The sequence below is a fragment of the Miscanthus floridulus genome, chromosome 16 (genome assembly GCF_019320115.1).
Source record: "Miscanthus floridulus cultivar M001 chromosome 16, ASM1932011v1, whole genome shotgun sequence".
Taxonomy (NCBI): domain Eukaryota; kingdom Viridiplantae; phylum Streptophyta; class Magnoliopsida; order Poales; family Poaceae; genus Miscanthus; species Miscanthus floridulus.
Window position 1 is genome coordinate 96,837,768 of NC_089595.1, and position 18,564 is coordinate 96,856,331.

The 18,564-nt window shown below is 47.2% G+C and overlaps 1 long non-coding RNA gene across 1 annotated transcript; it reads right to left on the minus strand.

Moving 5' to 3' along the window:
• Positions 1-3,649: 3,649 nt before the first annotated feature.
• Positions 3,650-5,016, minus strand: LOC136511844 (uncharacterized). Its single transcript, XR_010772873.1, has 2 exons — positions 4,978-5,016; positions 3,650-3,901 (listed from the first exon to the last, which is right to left on the minus strand). It is a non-coding gene; the product is annotated as an uncharacterized lncRNA (long non-coding RNA).
• Positions 5,017-18,564: the final 13,548 nt, after the last annotated feature.

Consider the following 18,564-nt stretch of genomic DNA (forward strand, 5'->3'; position numbering starts at 1 on the left):
ACGGGTGCTAGTGTCGATAAGAACACCATGATCCTTCATCCAATTCATGCCTAAGATTACACTTATCGACAATCCCGGCAATATTATCAAATCTGTTGTGTACTCCCTCCCTTGTATCACAATGAGTACATTTTTGACTATCTTTTTGGTAGTAACAGTACCCCCTGCTGAACTTATGTTAAAACCCCCTTTACTTACTTCTATTATTTCTTGATCATGTCTAGATGCAAATGCTTGACTCATGAATGAATGAGAAGCTCCCGAATCAAATAAAACAACAGCGGGATGCTTGTTGACAAGAAACATACCAGCCGTGACAACTTCTCCGGCGGGCACTTCCTCTACAGCGGTATAGTGCACTTGTCCCTGACGTGCCCTAGCATTCACCTGCCTCTGATTGTTCTGGTTTGGGTTGCCATTCCTCTTGGGGTGGGGGCACTCCTTGGGCCAATGACCTAGTTGGTTGCAGTTGAAACAAGGTTGATTACTTTTGAATCCAGCGGAGCTGTCCTGATTGCCATTTCCTTTTGGTAAGGCAATAGTAAACGCCTTACGAAATGGTTTCTGTGGCCTGTTATTCTGAGCTTTCGGTGGTGGAGGCCTGAACTTGGGTGCAGGTGGACGGAATTGTGGCCTAGCTGTGATAGGCGCTTTCGACTGGAAAGATCCGGATGCACCGGCCTCATAGGCCCTCTTGAGACCTTTAGCAATTGCATGCATGTTGTTGTGATTTTCTTGGGTCAAGGCATCGCTAATAAACTCATTGTACGTGGCACATCGAGAATTTGCTATCGTCTTCATTAATTTGGTACCCAACCCTCGCTTGAAACTCTCAATCTTTTTCTCTTCAGTATCCACGAAACTTGGAGCATATCTTGACAAGTTGTTGAATGCGTGCATATATTCTGTGAGTGACTTGGTTCCCTGAGTGAGCCTCATAAATTCTGCTGCTTTCATGCGCATCAGGCCCGGGGGAATATGGTGTCCCCTGAAAGCCATCTTGAATTGTTCCCATGTCACTCTCGCATTAGCAGGCAGAGACGACAGAAAGTGCGTCCACCAGATTCCTGCTGGTCCTTGCAATTGATGAGAAGCATATTCTGCTTTCAGGTGCTCTGTGACTCTTAGCAGACAGAATTTCTGCTCGATGGTATTCAGCCACTCATCGGCCTGCAGTGGTTCCTCAGCCACCTTGAAAATCGGAGGCTTTGTGTCCAGAAACTCCTTGAATGAACTGTGCTGATTTGGCTCGGCCCCTGGTTGCTGTGGGTGGCCACGAGCAGTGTTTTGCGCGATGAGGCGCAAAGCTTCTTCCATTGTCCTCTGGCTTCCTAGGAACTGGGCAAAGAATTCTTGAGTAGACGGCGGCGGTGGGGGTGGCAAGTCATCGTGGTTGCCATCCTGGCTGCTACTAGCTCCTGCACGGGTGCGCGTCATCTGCGAAGTTGCAACAATAAGTGATTATTGGTTGATGCCAAGAGATTGCAGATGAATTACATACTCATGCCAAACTGAAATTACTGGAGAAAATTCTCAAAATCACAATAAAAACAGAGGCATAATAATTCTTTCTCGCAACATGACATCACCAATTTGACCACTTATCGTGCTCATAACGCATGAAATTTTAAAGCGTGATTACCGACAAAGAACGGCAATTGCATTGACGTTCGTCCCAACATGCGATTAACATTACATGATAGTCTGGTCACTAATGCCAACTTCAACTACATGTCTATTACATAAATAGAGGTGATACATTAGTCCTTCCACTAAATGCGAAGCGATCTAATCCTCATCATGGTCACTATCGAGGTCAGACGCAGAATCATTTCCTTCCTTAGGTTCTACTTCCTCTTCAGGTGCCACTTCTTCTTCCTCGTACCCCTCTAGATCCATTTCTGCGGCTCCAGGTGGTACATAAGGGTGGAGCTGATTGTGCAGTAGATGAACCTCTTCATGCAGATTATCATTGTATTCTTCCGCATTTGCCAGCCGCTGTTCCAGCTCAAATTGTCGAGCTCTCAGGACATCTTCCCTGGACTAGGCTGCATTCCGTTGGTGAGTTAACCGAGTCATCTCTTCGGTGAGCCTCTCAATCTCGATGTCGTGCTCCCTCTGAAGCTGACGTCGGTCTTCGTGGGCATGACCAAGAGCACTAGACACACGTCTGAGGCTACCCTCAACTCCATCTAACACTCTCATCGTTGCGAACATGGCGCTCATTGCAGGGCTATCGCTGTTCTGCCCTTCTGCTGCACCAATCTCCAAAGATCTTCCTCTTGCCTGCTGCCATGAGTCAGTGGATGGGTTACCTCTTGGAAAGACTCTGACCAAAGCGGCTGCCAGCTCCTGAGGAAAACGATCCATGATATCCCTCAAGATTCCAAAGGCTGCCCTGCCAGCTGCTTCTTCAGCCGTCCTGCCAGTTGACTCATAACACCAGCCTGTCCACTCAGAATCGTCACCTCAGGGACGAACAACGGCCTCCACAGTAACTAAGAGACCTTCTCCCAACCGCTCATTCGCCCAGAAGTAGCGGGGTTCCATTCCATCAGGATAGCCTACATAGCTGAGCACTCTCCATAAGAGTGTAGGCATCCCAAACTCTCCAAGGAATGTGTGACGTTGACGGGTACGTGGAGCAAGCTGATGGCTAGGAGCTCTTCCTCCGGTGGACTTGCGAGCAGTCTGCTTGGTGCGTGCCATCTGTACCATTAACATGTACCCTTGGTGAGACAATGCCATAATGGATAAGAGTTACATAACCGAGTAAGATTCTTTATAAGGGAAGGAACAAATGTAATTATGTGAATGGTGTTTTAACATGATGCATGCTCGTGCCGTACATCCTTACAAACTTAGGAAAAATTTGTTTCTAACGGTAGACATGGTGGCATACATACGTTCTCTCATAAATAGCGTAACTAATCGAGCTACACGTTTCGTTGTTAGTGTACCTGCATAAAATTTCATTTCAGCCCTAAACCCATAATGAAATATGCAGAATGTAATTGTAAATACTTCCATATATGTATACCCATACATATACTTCCGTATCAATCTACCCGATAAGAATTTAACCCACAATTAAATACGTACCATATACACATGCAAGCATGTATACATAGCCGTACCAAAGCTAACTCTTCCCGACCGCACGCTCACATCTTGCGGTCATACACTCATCTTACCTTGACGTAGAGGCATTGATCCATACATTACCACTCAAGTGAATGGCATCCATACTATAGCACGCCGTATGGACGACGAAGTAAAAACCCCCATGTTAGTACTTAAATAGCCACCTAATAGTCCTTAATTTGGGCATAAGGAAAGTGATCAATGGCACACTTTAGATTTCAATTACCTATTATATAACTAATAGTTGATAGAGAAGGGTTTTTGGAAAACAAAAACTTTTGTTTTTAAATACACTTGTGACAATTAACGTTAAATCTTGCTCTGATGCCAGCTGTCGCAGAACCGACCAATTTATAAGAATACAAGTACAATGGCAATCCGCAAGCGGTCGCACTGTCATACTTGAACCCATATAAACCCGGTAGTCCGTCGAGTACCGCGACGGGTCTCGATAAACGATTTACAACAACCAAGATCGTACAGGATTCAACATACATGCCACAAATTACATAAAGTTCACAGATACTTTTCATCATCAGAGTACGAATAGAAAGTTATTACAAACCGAGTTTGATAACTAAAGCGGAAGCAAATAAGTTCGAAGATAAGTTTCCAATGTAGTTTGATACAGTGCCATGCCAGATCACGATCCACAAAAGCAAAGATAGGAATTACTAAGGAAGCCTGCCCAAGGCTTACTCCTCATCCACAGCGGGATAGAAGCAACTCTTGCAATAACCATGATACACAGTGCCATCTGCAACAATGGGAAAATAAACCCTGAGTACGAGAAGGTACTCAGCTAGACTTACCCGTCATGAACCAGAAATAAAATGACTCCAAGGATCATGCAAGGCTGTATAAGTGGACGTGACTTGACAACATTTTTGCGAAAAAGGCAATTAATCCTTGTATACTTGTGATTCCTTTATCAAGTTAATTATAACTATCCATTTCTAGATTAGCAACTATCATGTGCCAAACATGTGGTATATCATTTAGAAGCATACAATAGTAACCATAGCAGGTATTGTAATTCCATATTCATCTGAACCACCATGTTTCATAATATAGCTGCTACGATGTTGGGATTAGCCAAGTTTCTCACTATCCGGGAGAGACGGCGATTTGAATCGATTTCAACCAGCTGGGAATTTCTTCCTAACACAAACCCAGATCTACCAGCCACGATAGTCTTAGGTCACCTTTGGTACAACTCAGGTACACATTTCGCGGGTTCGTACTGCGCCGCACAATCTGGAACACCAGATGCCAGGATGCTCAGGCCAAACCTGCCCTTGGGCTCAGTCTGATCGTTCCCCGGAAGGAGCGCACAACAGAACGATTCCCGGCCTGAGTTGAATTACTCGGCTTCGCGGTCGGAACGAGTTATCCGGCCAGCTAAGTGAGAGGCATGCGTTCAATCTTGTTAGAAGCGCCAACAACGGTACGGTCCTTAATCGACACAGACGGGGATAAGTCCACACCCAAGACCTCCATGCCTTGTTGCTTCCCTATCGACCTCCCGTCCGGTCTCAATTTACTTTTACCTCATGGTTCTGTTCCACGATAGCAGATATAGCCAACCGTGCTCCGGTATCCACCTATATCTCGCAGGTGACAGGACATCACCCGACTTCTACCGGTCTAAGCATGGCTAAGCATATATATATTCGATCCTGGACCTATACCGGTTAAAGGTGTAATATCTGGACAAGGAATGTACATGCATCAAGTGGTTTCATTCAACTCTTATAACCTAATGCGTCAATCATAAATACGTAAGTAAACATTTGTAAATTACTGGGAGACTTATAATGCTCCGGGGCTTGCCTCGCAGAAAAGAAGTAGGACGGTGGTCAGGGCACTCCGAAAGCTCTTCAGGGTTCTGCTCCACGCCTTCGGGAGCTGCGGCTTGCGGATCCTCCTGCGGGTTCCCTTCCTCTGCTTCTTCGAATTCCAGCAACGTGATCTCTTCCTCCGATCCTAGATGCATGAGTATGGTATAAGTATTACGAATGCATATATGTTAACAAGTGCATCATGTTGTTTGAGTAGGTGCATATCTCTTCTCGATTACCACTTAACTACTTCTACAATGCATCGACTAGGCCACAATTAGTAGCTACTTGTTTTACTCATAACTGGAGTTCTACAAATCCAAAAATAGTGATCCTGGACTTTCTAGAAAGCTTATCAAATTCTCTACGACTTTGTTATTAACCATTTTTACAGTCTACATCAGTTTCAATATGTAACTCCTCACACTCTAGAATCAGTCCGGAAATGACTTAACATGAAATATAAAGTAATAACACTTCTACTTCATGTAATCATTCACAATTTGACAACCTAGAACCTACCAACAGTGTAAGCATACCAAATACAGTTTAGATGATATAATGGTGAAGCCTAAACTATTTATTAATTTGCCTTTATTATTTTATTTAGATATCTAGGTTAAATAATAAATATATATCAGATGTGCTTAATAAATTCTCAAAAATTTACAGAGCCTTACCAATGCTATCAAAGGACTACCATAAAAATTTCATGTCATTTTACTAAGTAGAACATTCTATATAAAAATGATAAGGCAGCAAGGCTTGAAATAGCATAAATGGAAAATCTTATTGAAAAGTGTCAAGCAACAGATTTCTTATTTTTCCTAACATCCATATGGTACTAGTATCACCTCCAACAAATTTCATGAATTTTGGACTCATAATTAATTTATAAAAATTCATGCAAGTATTAACTATTTATAAAAGAAAAATCTATCACTATAGATCTACACATGCACTGGTCCTCAAATTTTTATCCAAGCTCATATATGACAAGAATAGCCTACCACAAAATTTTCATAATTTTTGGAGCACAGTAACTCTAGATATAAAATAAACAAATTTGAATGCATTCAAAAGCACATTTGAAATACCTATTTAAATCTCCAGAATTTCCTACTGTTGAAACCAAGAATGTATTTTTCTTAAATACTACACTTCCTAAGCAACACAATCATATTTATTTGAACATTTCAGGAGCTACCAAACTGAAGATACAAAATTAACAAAACACATGTGAATCTGCATTCAAACTGAACTGGATTTGAAATACTGAGTCGCTGACACGCGGGACCCACTGGTCAGCGAGACAAAAACAGAGCACAGCGGCGCTGCTCGACGGACGCGGCCAAAACTCGACGGCAGCGAGTTCGCCGGCGGCGACATCATCACTAGACCTTCTACTCGACCTAGCGCGTCGATTGGTATACTTGGCCGGCCCTATCGTCGACACCAGCGACAACGACGGCGGCCATGGCGGCTCGGCGAGGCGGGACGTCGGCGGTACGCTGGCGACGACCTCGGCGGCCCAACCTAAAGTGCAGACGAGCATCTAGGAATGCTGGGGAACCTAGCGCGCTAGCTAACAGAGAGGGAGGAGGACTGTGGCAGCACGGCCACGACGACGGAGTCCGCGGCGGAGCTCCGGTGAGCCTTTGCACGGCGCTGACGCTTACTGAACGCGAATGGCGGGCACGGGAAGAAGCTACGGGGTGCTGGGGAGACAGTGGTGCTATTGCAGTGGCGAAGGAGCAGCGAGGACGAGCTGGTGACGGCTATGGCGACGGCGGAGGTGCAGGCCGAGCTCGGCTGTCGCTGCGGCGAGGAAGAAGGGACGCCAGAAGGGAAATGGGAGCGCGGGGCGACTCGGGCGGGTGCTGGCGGTGATGAAGGCGCGCCCAGGCGCGGCGTGGCCTGCGCGGTCAGGGCGCTGGCGACGCGCGGCCACCGCCGGGGACACGCGGCGTGCAAAGCCTGAAACTGGTCGGCCATGTACATTCGCGATTCAGTTCGTCAGTCGCGTGATGGCCGAGCCTGACAGTGCGTTTTCTCGCTGAAATACCGGCTAAACGGTGGCTCCTTCGTGCAAACGTACCGAATAGAAGTTGTAGAACCATGTACCATCTCCAACTCTTGTTAAGGCAGCATACTCTAATTCGCAACCTAAACCGAGTAAAATCATGCTCAAAGTCGGCTTGTCAGGCTGACAGTGTTCATGACTTAGCAAAAATTTGCTAAGTGTAGAAATTGTGATTTCTCTGATTTTTGAAACTCAAATTCACACATGTTAGGAGCAGAATCAGTCAAAGACCCAAAAATCAAAGTTGTTCCTTATGTCAAACACTACAACTTTGCTTTAGTGAACTCCTCCATGCAAGGTCTCTAACACCTAGTTCAACTTTAGTCAAACATGCCCCTTTGAAATCATGCTACATACACAAACCATGGCTAAATGACCAATCTAGCCCTAGCACTAAATACCAAAGTTGTTCATGATGATACTCTAAGCATGTGAAAACAATTTGCAAGGTTATTTAAGCTTTTCATGTAGTAGTCACTCATATAGCTATCCAGGTCAACACATGAAATATCACTTAAGTGCTAGATCAAGAAATGTGGCCTTCATGAACAAGGTTCCTTTTGTTAACCTAAGTGTAGCTAAGGTGTTATAGTGACCAACATTACACACTAGCATTTATTTGCACATGATCATATGCATATGTTCTAAGAAACACGAGATAACAAGCAATGTTTCATATGTTTCGATCAAATGTTTCAATTGTAATTGATGATTTATGAATGCTTGATGCTCATGCTCATGTTATGCAAGTCAAGTTATGCAAGGCTAACACCCGAGGTGTTACATCGACAGCTGAAGCATATGGAACCACTTTCATTTGATTGATCTCATATTGGTTCCTGGGACATTTAAAATCCCCATATCTGTCGCTCTTGACTATATGAGCAGGTGAGGGACTATATTTGTGCATACATAATTTCTTTAAGATCTTTTCTATGTATGCCTTTTGTGACAGTTCTAATACCCCTTTACTTCTATCTCGGTGAATCTCGATCCCTAGAACGAACGGAACTTCACCAAGATCTTTCATATCAAATTTTGAAGACAAAAACTTCTTTGTCTCCAGTAGTAGACTGACATCACTACTAGCAAGTAAGATATCATCCACATATAGGACAAGGAAGATAAACTTCCCATTCTTAAACTTTGTATAGGCATAATTGTCCTCTACATTCTCTTTAAACCCAAAATTCTTTATTCTCTGATCAAACTTCAAGTACCACTGTCTTGAAGCTTGTTTTAATCCATAAATAGTTTTATTTAGGCAACATCCCATTCGTTCTTTTCCTTCTATGACAAAACCTTTCGGTTATACCATGTAAACATTTTCCTCCAAGTCCCCGTTGAGAAATATCGTCTTTACATCCATCTGATGTAATTCTAAATCGTAATGTGCCACTAATGCCATTATGATTCTGAAGGAATCCATACATGAGACTGGAAAAAGGTCTCATTATAATCAATTCCTTCTCTTTGCGTAAAGTCTTTTGCCACAAGTCTCGCTTTATATCTCTCTATATTCCCTTGAGAGTCAAGTTTTTTTTTGTAGACCCATTTACAGCCTACTGCTTTGGCTCCTTTAGGAATTATTTCCAAGTCCCAAACTTTATTGGCATTCATTGATTTCATTTTATCTTCCATGGTCTCAAACCACTTTAATGAATAATCACTTCTCATGGCTTCTTCAAATGAGGTGGGATCATCCTCCATTTGAAATTCCTCTGTGTTGTACACTTCATAATCAGTAGGAATAGCTGATTTTCTAACTTTCTGAGATCTTCTAGGGGCCTCCACATTTGGCACATCTTCTCTTCAAGGTCATTTTCTCGAGCTACCATGCTCCCCCTCATCAATTCATCCTCTAGGAAGACAGCGTGTCTCGTTTTCACAAACTTTGTATCTCTCTAGATAGTAGAAACTAAAACCTTTTGACTTTTCTGGGTAGCCAATGAAATGACAACTTACTATTTTAGGATCTAGTTTTTCAATGTTTGGGTTAAATACTTTAGCCTCAGCAGGACTCCCCCACACACGTAAGTGGTTTAGTGAGGGTACTCTTCCTATCCACAACTCATACGATGTTTTGGGCACCGACTTACTTGGTACTCTATTGAGAATATGAATGACGGTTTTTAACGCCTCCATCCATAGGCTCGATTGTAAGGTGGAGTAACTTATTATACTGCGCACCATATCCATCAGGGTACGATTGCGTCTTTCAGCTATTCTATTCTGCTGAGGTTCGTCCAGTATAGAATACTAGGCTACTATGCCATTCTGCTGTAAGAACCTTGCAAAAGGTCCAGGAACTTGGCCATATGGGGTGTGTCGACCGTAGTGCTCCCCCACGGTCGGATCTGACTATCTTAATCTTTAAATTATGTTGATTTTCAATTTTTGCCTTAAATATCTTAAATTTATCCAATGCTTCTTTTTTTTCTTTGATTGGATAAATGTAGCCATAATGGGAGTAATCATCTGTGAATGTTATGAACGAAACATAACCATCCACACTCTTTACAGGAAACTGACCACAGATGTCTGTGTGAATAATCTATTAAATTCATGCGCTTCGTTTGTCATCTTTCTTAAATTTTTTTACATACTTTCCTTTTATGCATTCTGAGAGCTCTAATGGAGGAAGAATATTATTCTTAACTAGTTCATCTATTCTTCCCCTCGAAATATGGCATAAATGATAGTGCCATAATTTCGACGACGCATTGTGAGCTCTCTTATGCCACCATTATCAGAGTAACTATCTGTCACCAGCTGCTTTATCAGCTAGGTAGCATATGTCTTTGAAGAGCCAGTGAACTGACTCTTTATTCCATCGAGGTACTCATTGACCGTGTCATACTCTAGGATTGAGCCCACAATTGCAGACTTAATCGTGTTTTTTATCACAGCCAAACATTTCTTATTGGCAGTGACCCACTTTCTATGCACAAAGGCATAGGACATCTTTCGGGATTTCAAAATCCCTCTCTTTAGTTGTCCAAATAGCATCATCCTCGTTTGTCTCCCTTACCGGTGCCACAGGCTCTGTGGAACACGGCGAGGTGACTACCCAGTCCACCTTAGACAAGATGAAAACTAGGTCAAACCGTTTCTTAACATAAAAATAACACCATTTGCATACCTTGATTCCAACGTTGGTCAAAATCAAAACATATAACTGTTCGTATATACTAATTCTACATCACCGTTGGGCAGAAATAGAATTAATGTATAAAATCATTAAAATTCACAACTGTTCTTACACACGAATTCTACATCACCGTTGGACAGAAATATAATTAATGCATAAATCATTAAAATTCACAATTGTTCTTATACACTAATTCTACGTCATCGTTGGACAGAAATAGAATTAATGCATAAAATCATTAAAATTACGATATTGTTATTGACAACGTTGGTCAAAAAATAACAACATCATAATCATGTCAAAGTCTCGTTTCTCCAATTAAAATAACACGTTGGTTCAAAATAACTAGAGAATAAACAATTTCTTTAGCAGCGGAAAAACTCTCTTTTTCTCGAATTTTACCCAAAGGGAAACTCTCTTTTCTATTTTCTTTAAGCCATTAATCAATTTCCAGAAAATAAACATTTACTGGAAAAAGGAAAAGCATGAAAAAATTCATTATCTATTTTTCAGAAGCTTTTCTGGTTCATATCTACTTTATGGAAAAATAACACGTTGGTGTAATTTTACCAGAAATTTTAAACCATTGAAATTCATCAAAATTCATTCAAATCAGCTTCTGAAATTAAATAAAAACCTTTCTATACTCTTCTATTCATTTTGGCCCGGCCTGTAGGAACAGTAACCGCCCGATCAACAACAGTGTGCGGCCCAGCCTGCCAAAACAACCCACGCTCGTGCGTTGCCCGCACCTAGGCCGCAACCTGGACCTGGGCCGGCAAAGCGGCCTCCCGCTCGCGCCCGCCTGGGCTGAAAGCCGGCCCGGCAAAATCTCGCCGTCGGATCTCATCCGACGGTCGAGCGCAGGCTTCGCGGGGTCAAAACCCGCTCGGCCGCGTCGACCGGAAAACCCTAGCCTCATTCACTTCCTTCCCTTTCTCTCTCTTCGCTCGATCCTTCTTCCTCAGCGCAACCAGCAGCGACCGAGAGCGAGCGAAGACGGTGGAGCGAGGCAGCCATGGCGCCGTCGCCGCCCCCCTCGCCGGCGCGCGTGCTCCCCAACGGGTGAGCACGCCGCCGTCGAGCGGCCTGGCCATGACGCCCCCTTGGCCGAGCCCAACGAGCAGCTGCCACCAGCTCGGCCCTTCTTCTCCCGCGCCGACGAAGGGTCATCCCGACGCACGGCGAGGTAGGTCCGTTCCCCCTTTCCCCTTCTCTAATTTGGTTTTCTTTTCTCTTATTCGAACCGGTGATAGGGATTAGGGTTTGGACTGTTCTTCTTCTTTCTTTGGTTTTCTTCTCTAGTTCTCTTTTGGTGCTCGAATTGAACCGATTTGGGATGGGGATTCGTTCTAAGGTTAGGGTTTCGCTTTTCTTTTGATTTCTTTTCTTTTCAGAGTTCATCCGAATCGAGATCTAGGGTTAGGGTTTCGCTTTTCTTTTCTTTTCTTTTGATTTCTTTTCTTTTCTATTTATACCGAATCATTCTCTTCCCTTCCTCGTCACGAGATAGGGTTAGGGTTCCGACCCCATTGTTCTTCTTTCTGTTCGTGGGTTAGGGTTTGGCTTGAAGTGCCGAGACCCCTATCTCTTCTCTGATCCGAACACGGATGTTCTTCTCTTGTTTTCTTGCCGCGCGCCAGCGAGGACGACGGTGCAGCATCTTTCTCCGCTTGGTGGCGGTGGTGACCGGGGTTCCAGTGACGTCCGCCACCCCGGTCTCTTTTCAATTTGCTTTTACCTGATTAGGGTTAGGGTTACACACTGTCAACCTGGCTCTGATACCATTGTTAGGATCATAGTGTACCTTTCTGTAACTGTAGATCCAGGGTAAGCCTCCTCGCCCTTGCGTAGTTTCGCCGCAGCAGTGTAGACGCCGGTACCATGGCATTGTAGACGTCGTGGTGGCGATGCAGGCGAGGTCCAGTGGCGACGATGGTGACCCTGCAGGGGCGACGACAGAGTCGGTGGGCTTCCCGTCGCTGGCAGCACTCCTTTGATCGAATTAGGTTTCCGGTCAACTTCGTTAGTCGAGCCCAGTTCCCCACTCCTCTATTTATAGTGTTGTGCGACAGGGGCCCACCAACCACATTAGGGTTGGGCGTCTCCGATCAGGGCGTAGATCCAAGGGCCCAATAGGCCGTTGAGCCTATTGGTGGAGATCAACTAACAGCGTTGCCACATCGGCCTCACGCGCTCGCCGGACGAGTTCAGCGCTCCCACACGCCATGGCAAACCGGAGGAGGTGCTGTCGCACGCGATGGTGGCGCACGGGACGGACACGCGTCCCGACACTCCGCGTCCCAACCGCGCTGCCAGCCCGCCACGTGCCGCCGCGGACCTTGGTGGAGGACACGTGTCCGGCGTCTCGGCGCTCGCCTTTGGGTCCGCGGCAGCTGTTAGCCTGTTCGGCACCTTTCGAATCGGCTTACTGTCCTGGCGCTCGCCTTCGGGTCCACGGGAGCCGTCGCGCACCCGGCGCCCAATAATTACTGGCGGCACCTTTCGAATCGGCTTCGGGTTGTTTCGGTGCTTCTGCTTCCCGTGGGGTGGCCGGGACCGGGACACGCCCGCTGCGTCAGGGAGCGCCGGCAGGTCGACACGTGTGCCGCCGGCGGGGGCGCGTGGGGCCCGGAGTTTGAAAATATCTCCGGGGTACGTGCCGCGCTGTGATTTGCCGAGGGACACGTGTCGCGCCGGTCGGGGATGGCTAGGATTTTGTGGGATCGATGGGCCGAGCAGTCGAAACGTGAAGCGAGCCCCGCCGCACACGTAGAGACGGTTAGCGCACTCGCTCATCTTTCTGCTATTTTCAGGTGATGTCTCGATGTTTCAGGGAACGCTCGATGTTTCGGGGAGGCCGTGACCACGGTCCCAGATCTGCTGCGGATTGTCAAGGCGGAGGCTGACCAGTGGGTTCAAGCGGGCACCAAGAACTTGAGGAATTTAGCGTCGGGGGTAGCTTGCTATCCACCGAGATCTTCAATGTACTCTTTCATTCGAAAACTAGCCTAGAGCTGGTACCTTGTAATTGACCTCTATTTCCCCTTAATGCAATGATAAACAACTTTATTGCGTATTCGAGAAAAAAAGGTGATGTCTCCATTCGTCTTTTTGTGTTTTTGAGAGTTTTCAGAGGTTTATCGTAGTGTTGGACTTGGCAACAAGAATTTTGCAATTGCAAATGCTTGGTGTCGCGACAACTTACGAGGTTGGTACTAGGAGTATTGGTGTGTCCGATGCTCGTGTAAAAGGTGAAATGCAGAGGAATCCCGATGAGACCAAAGGTACAGCCGGCAGGACGCATCCGGCGATGCATCGTTGCTATCAGCGGCTGCTACTACGCTCCTGTCCGGACAACGGAGACGAATTCTTCCGAAAACGTGAAGTACAAGTAGCACGCTCGCATGCGAGAGCAATGTTTTTTCCCAACCCTAGCACCAGTGAGCTTCCGGCGCGCGCGTAAAACAATTTCCGTTGCCAAAATGACGAGTGAGCTAGCTAAAGTTGGGTAAGGATTGATGGATTCAGATGTTCGCAGTGTACTCGATCAGTTTAAAGAGAGAATATAGAGATGTAGACGAGGTCAGCAAAAACCATCTAGACGACGGCAGAGTGGCAGACAGAAGTAGCCGGGCAGACGTACGTATGGCAATGTCATTGCTAGGATAGGATGACCGCTTCGGCCCAAATCAAGCCTAGCAATTCTATGGAAAAAGAACACACTGACGTAGCCCAAACCGAGCCTGGCCTTGCAGAAAAGGAAACAATAAACTGGCCCGTCTCGCCCAGCATCCGATACAGAATGCATCCTTGTTTTTGTTGGACCGATGCGAAAAGTCCTTATCCAGGCCTTCATCAGCTTTGAACACCTTTGCTAAAAAAAAACACAGCTTTGAACACCTGAATTGGTAACCGGCCACTAGTGTATCTCAGTCCTCACAGGGAGATCAACATGTTCGGCTGCCGACCCTGTGCCTACCTCCCTCACCGGCTCACCGCCTCACGTCCCTGTTCATCACCATCCTGTCAACTGGAAATCTGGAACACTGTTAGCAAAAGTAGTGGAAGCCATCTCCACCAGATTTTTGGGTCCTTCGCATAGACGCCAAAAGTCGCTAAGGCCTGTTTAGTTGCTCCCAACTTCCAACTTTCGCACTATGCAAAAAGAAGATTTCTCGTCACATCAAATTTGTGGTATATGCATGGAGTATTAAATGTAGACAAAATTAAAAACTAATTGCACAGTTAGGTTGTACTTTGCGAGACGAACGTTTTAAACCTAATTAGTCAACGATTGGACAATTATTACCCAATACAAACGAAATGCTACGGTGCGCTACACAGTAAATCCGGCAGCGCCGAATTCGTCGAGCTAAACGTGGCCTAACACAACTCGTGTCGAGAAGCCACATCTGAACCGTGTCAAATCGAATCGTCAACTTCACCAGCAGCCACTGCGCTGCAGTCTTGCAGAGCTGGACTCGCAGTCGCAGCTGCAGGCAACGCCTCTCTTCTTGTGTTTCCTATCGCCGTCTCGCGTTGCTACTCGCTGCGCGTCCTTCTCGGCGAGCCCGTGCGATTTTGGCGGCGCACGCCCGGACGCTGGCTGGCTGGCGGCTGCGGTGGGCAAGCGCACGGCGCGTCACAGGGCAGGGCGGGCGGACGTGCTCGCTTGTGCAGCTGTGCTAATGACGCCAGCCGGCCCTCGGCCCGATCGAGAGGCCATGTGAGTGTGTCAGCCCATCTGACCGGCCCCCACCCACTCGGCACCCACGCAAGCGAGGGAGCGAGCCGCGAGCGACGCCGAGGAGCGCAGATCGGAATCCCCGTCCCCGGTTCCTTCTCGCTCGTCACGCCGTCCCACCGGCGGCCGGAAATCCACGATCCAGAGCCGGTCGGGGGCGCTCGGAAATGGCCGCGGAGGCAGCGGAGCCGCCCTCTCCCCCGCCACCGCGGACCGGGGAGGCGGAGGCGGAGGCTCCTGCGACGCCTGGGAAGCGCGCGCCGGCGGACCGGGACGAGAAGGAGCAGGAGGGAGCGGAGCGGCCGGGGCCGAAGCGGCGGCGCGCCCGCGCGCGCATCGCGGCGCTCGAGAGCGTGCCCCGCGCGTCGGAGGTCGCGGCCACGGCTGCCGCTGCCGCTGTGGCGAGCAGGGAGGACGAGTCCGTGGGCGGTTGCGACGGAGTAGAGCCGTCCTTCTCGTTCCACGTGCGGAGCTTCTCCAGCGCGCAGACCACGCCCAAGTTCGGGTCCTTCAACCCCGGCGCCACCACCGCCGCCGCCGCCGCGGAGCTCGTGGCCTTCCACCTGATGAAGGCCTCTCGACGTCGCGTGGATTCTTCGGCGACGGAAGAGGCGGGGGATCACAGGACGGATGACGGCGGCGGCGAGGAAGCGGCGGCCGAGGGCAGCGATGAGAATTCACGCTAGCGGGTAGGCACTAGGCGGTCAAGTGGACGAGTGTACGTATGACTCGGTTTTTACTTCGGCGTGTTAATGGGCCGTGTCCATTTTGAAGAACAGTTTATTTTCTTTCTTCCTTTTCCTTCCACTGTTGTGTATCTGTGTATTGTGATTTAATTTACCGGGGTTGGTGTTTTTGTCGTACAATTAGTGATTTGTATAGAAAAAGAATGCTATTTATCGGTCACCATTTTTTTCTCACCGCACGATTTCGCATATAGATTCATGCTCAAAAACTAAATAGCAATTCCCTAAAAACCCTTCCTCTTTATTACTCATTTATTTCATAATCAAGGTTGTTTATGGCAAGCTAGTCAGCGTTATACATTTTTATACTAATTTTCTTAACTGGAACTCCAAGATCATCCAGGTTTAGAAATTAGAACAATCTATTCTTCTCATTTAGGCTATGTTTTAGATCCACTGGTGTTAGAAATGAATTATCCGAATCGTTTTTCCTGTCTCGCAAGCCACCGCGCTGCCGCAACTCCTGTCCTTGCCACCGCTGGTTCTAGGCTTTTTAGCACGAAAAATCAGCAAGGACATTGGCAAAGTGGTTGGAGTGATGGATGATCTCTTAAGAGTTTGCTTGATGTTTCCATTGGGAGATGGACCGCACAATTTAGAAGGTCAAAGGCCAGGGAGTTCTGGGCTTCAAATATACTTGGCCATAAAGCCCGAGGCTCGATGGCCCGCCCCACATCATACTCTTTCGGCCCGGCCCAGGCACGACACGTCTGGTGGCTATCGGGCCCAGGCTAGCCTGCCTTGACCCTAGGGCCGTGCCTAGGCCACCCCCTTAGCCCGTCGTGTCGCCCGGCCCGGCCCGATCTGGAGAAGGCCGGTTCAGGCCTTTCACAACTAAACCCTAATTCCTAATTCCTAATTCCCACACCCAGCTCCTGCAACCCGACTTCGCTCACGCGCACCCCGCCGCTACATCCTCGCTTTCCTCCGACTCCGCCCAACGCTCCATCTCTCTTCCTTGCATTTTTCTGCTCTGCACTCGACGCCCAGTGCTTGGTGGCGGCGGCGCAGCAGCACCTCCGTTCGATGGCCAGCGCCTGGCGGTGGCGTAGTAGCAGCTCCCATGCTGGTGGCAGCCAGCGCGCTGCATTGGCGGCGGCATAGTAGCTCGCCCCTAGGCCGATCGACACGGCGGGCTTTGGCGTGCCGACGGGCCAGCACAACACGACATGAGGCCTTTAGGGCTGTGCCTGGGCCGTTGGTGCAGCCCGTGGGCTGGCACGACATGGCACGACACGATGCCCCTCACGGGCTGTGTCGGCCCGACCACCTACGGGCCATGCCGAGCACGAGCTCATGCCATGCCAGGCCAGGGCAGCCCGAATGGCCATCTATACCTTCAAAGTGTATCTTAGGAAATCACAACATCTCCATTGTTAGAACTGCCCTGGAGAAACAAAATCCTCTCTAGACCTTCACTTGAAAGGACACCACTTGCCGCTTTACCTACATAAAGGAATTAGATGAAGCAAAACATCCTCGCACCCTCGTTGTCGGAGCAAGCAGCGCAGGGCTCGCTGGAGCCAAAGATGAATCCGAGGAAGCCGATCCCACATGAAGCCTTTGCCATGAGCAAACCTAACCTTGTTCTATCTAAACTTAAGCTAGGACAGAGTACATACACCGGTCGTCGATCTCCTACCTTCGGTGTAGCACTACTACAGATTGACTTATCACTATCGTCACTTTCACTGTCGTAGCAATAGAAGCGACTGTGTTTTACTTCCACTACCGGTTGGACCGATAGCGAGGCTTCCTAAGGAAGGAAACCGATAGTTGAAACTTCTACCACCGACAGGTTAACAATAGATGTTGCAGTGATATTTTCTCAGTCGTATGAAAAGCCAAGCCGACTGGGATACGTGTCATGACCGCCGACCCTCCACGACTGTTTGGTCTTCCGGCGGTAAAGTCAGTGTGAGTTATTTCCCAACTATCCACAACACAGTTGCATCACCATTACTTGCACTTCTCCATCTTCAAGGTTGGCCTATTTAACTAGGGTCTGGATACACCTCTTGGGCTCAATCCACACACTCTTGAATCCACACACTTGTGAGCTACTGTATCTTTCCTCATCGCAAAGAAATGCTTTGAGAGGTGCAAGATGGAGATAAAGCACCTGGAGAAGTCCTTCAAGATTAGGTGCTTTAGATTCCATAATCTTGTTGCCTTTCAGGATCGAGATGCTGATTTACATCCCTTGATCCTCAAAGGTAGCAAGCTTATGGAATATAAAGCACCTCACTGAGATGCTGGTGCAAGTTTTGCGAGGTGCTCCTTCTCTATCCTTTGCGAGGTGCTGCCATTGAACAGGAGCTTGATCTTGATGATTGTAGATCTTCTTGCAAATCTTGTTAACAGAAGATCTGCAATCATCTAGTTCTCTCCTGTTCAGGGGCTCCATACTCGATTGGGTGTGCTTCAAGTTTGTGAGGTGCTCGTTCTTCAAGATTGGGTGCTTTATATTCCATCTTGTAGCTCTCATGGTCAAGAAGCAGATCACATCCCTTAACTGTGAGGGTTGCAAGATGGAAGGTAGAGAATCTCACTGAGGGTGAAGTTTTGTGATGTGCTGTGTTGTTCTTTAGATTTCATAATCTTTATACCTCGGAGGATCTGTTGCTTGGTATGTGCAAACCACCAGATGACACGGATTTGTTATCGCGTAGATCTCAATAGAAAATATGTAAAGAAGTACTACCAAAGTATTTAATTTGGGTCGATGCTTGATAGCCGAGTCTCATTGGCTCAAAATAGCTGACACCTAGAGTATCGCCTTGAGAACAAAAAATAACAATAAAAGGCATAGGATCAAAAGTGACATTCAAACAGTAGATTGTTTACTTATA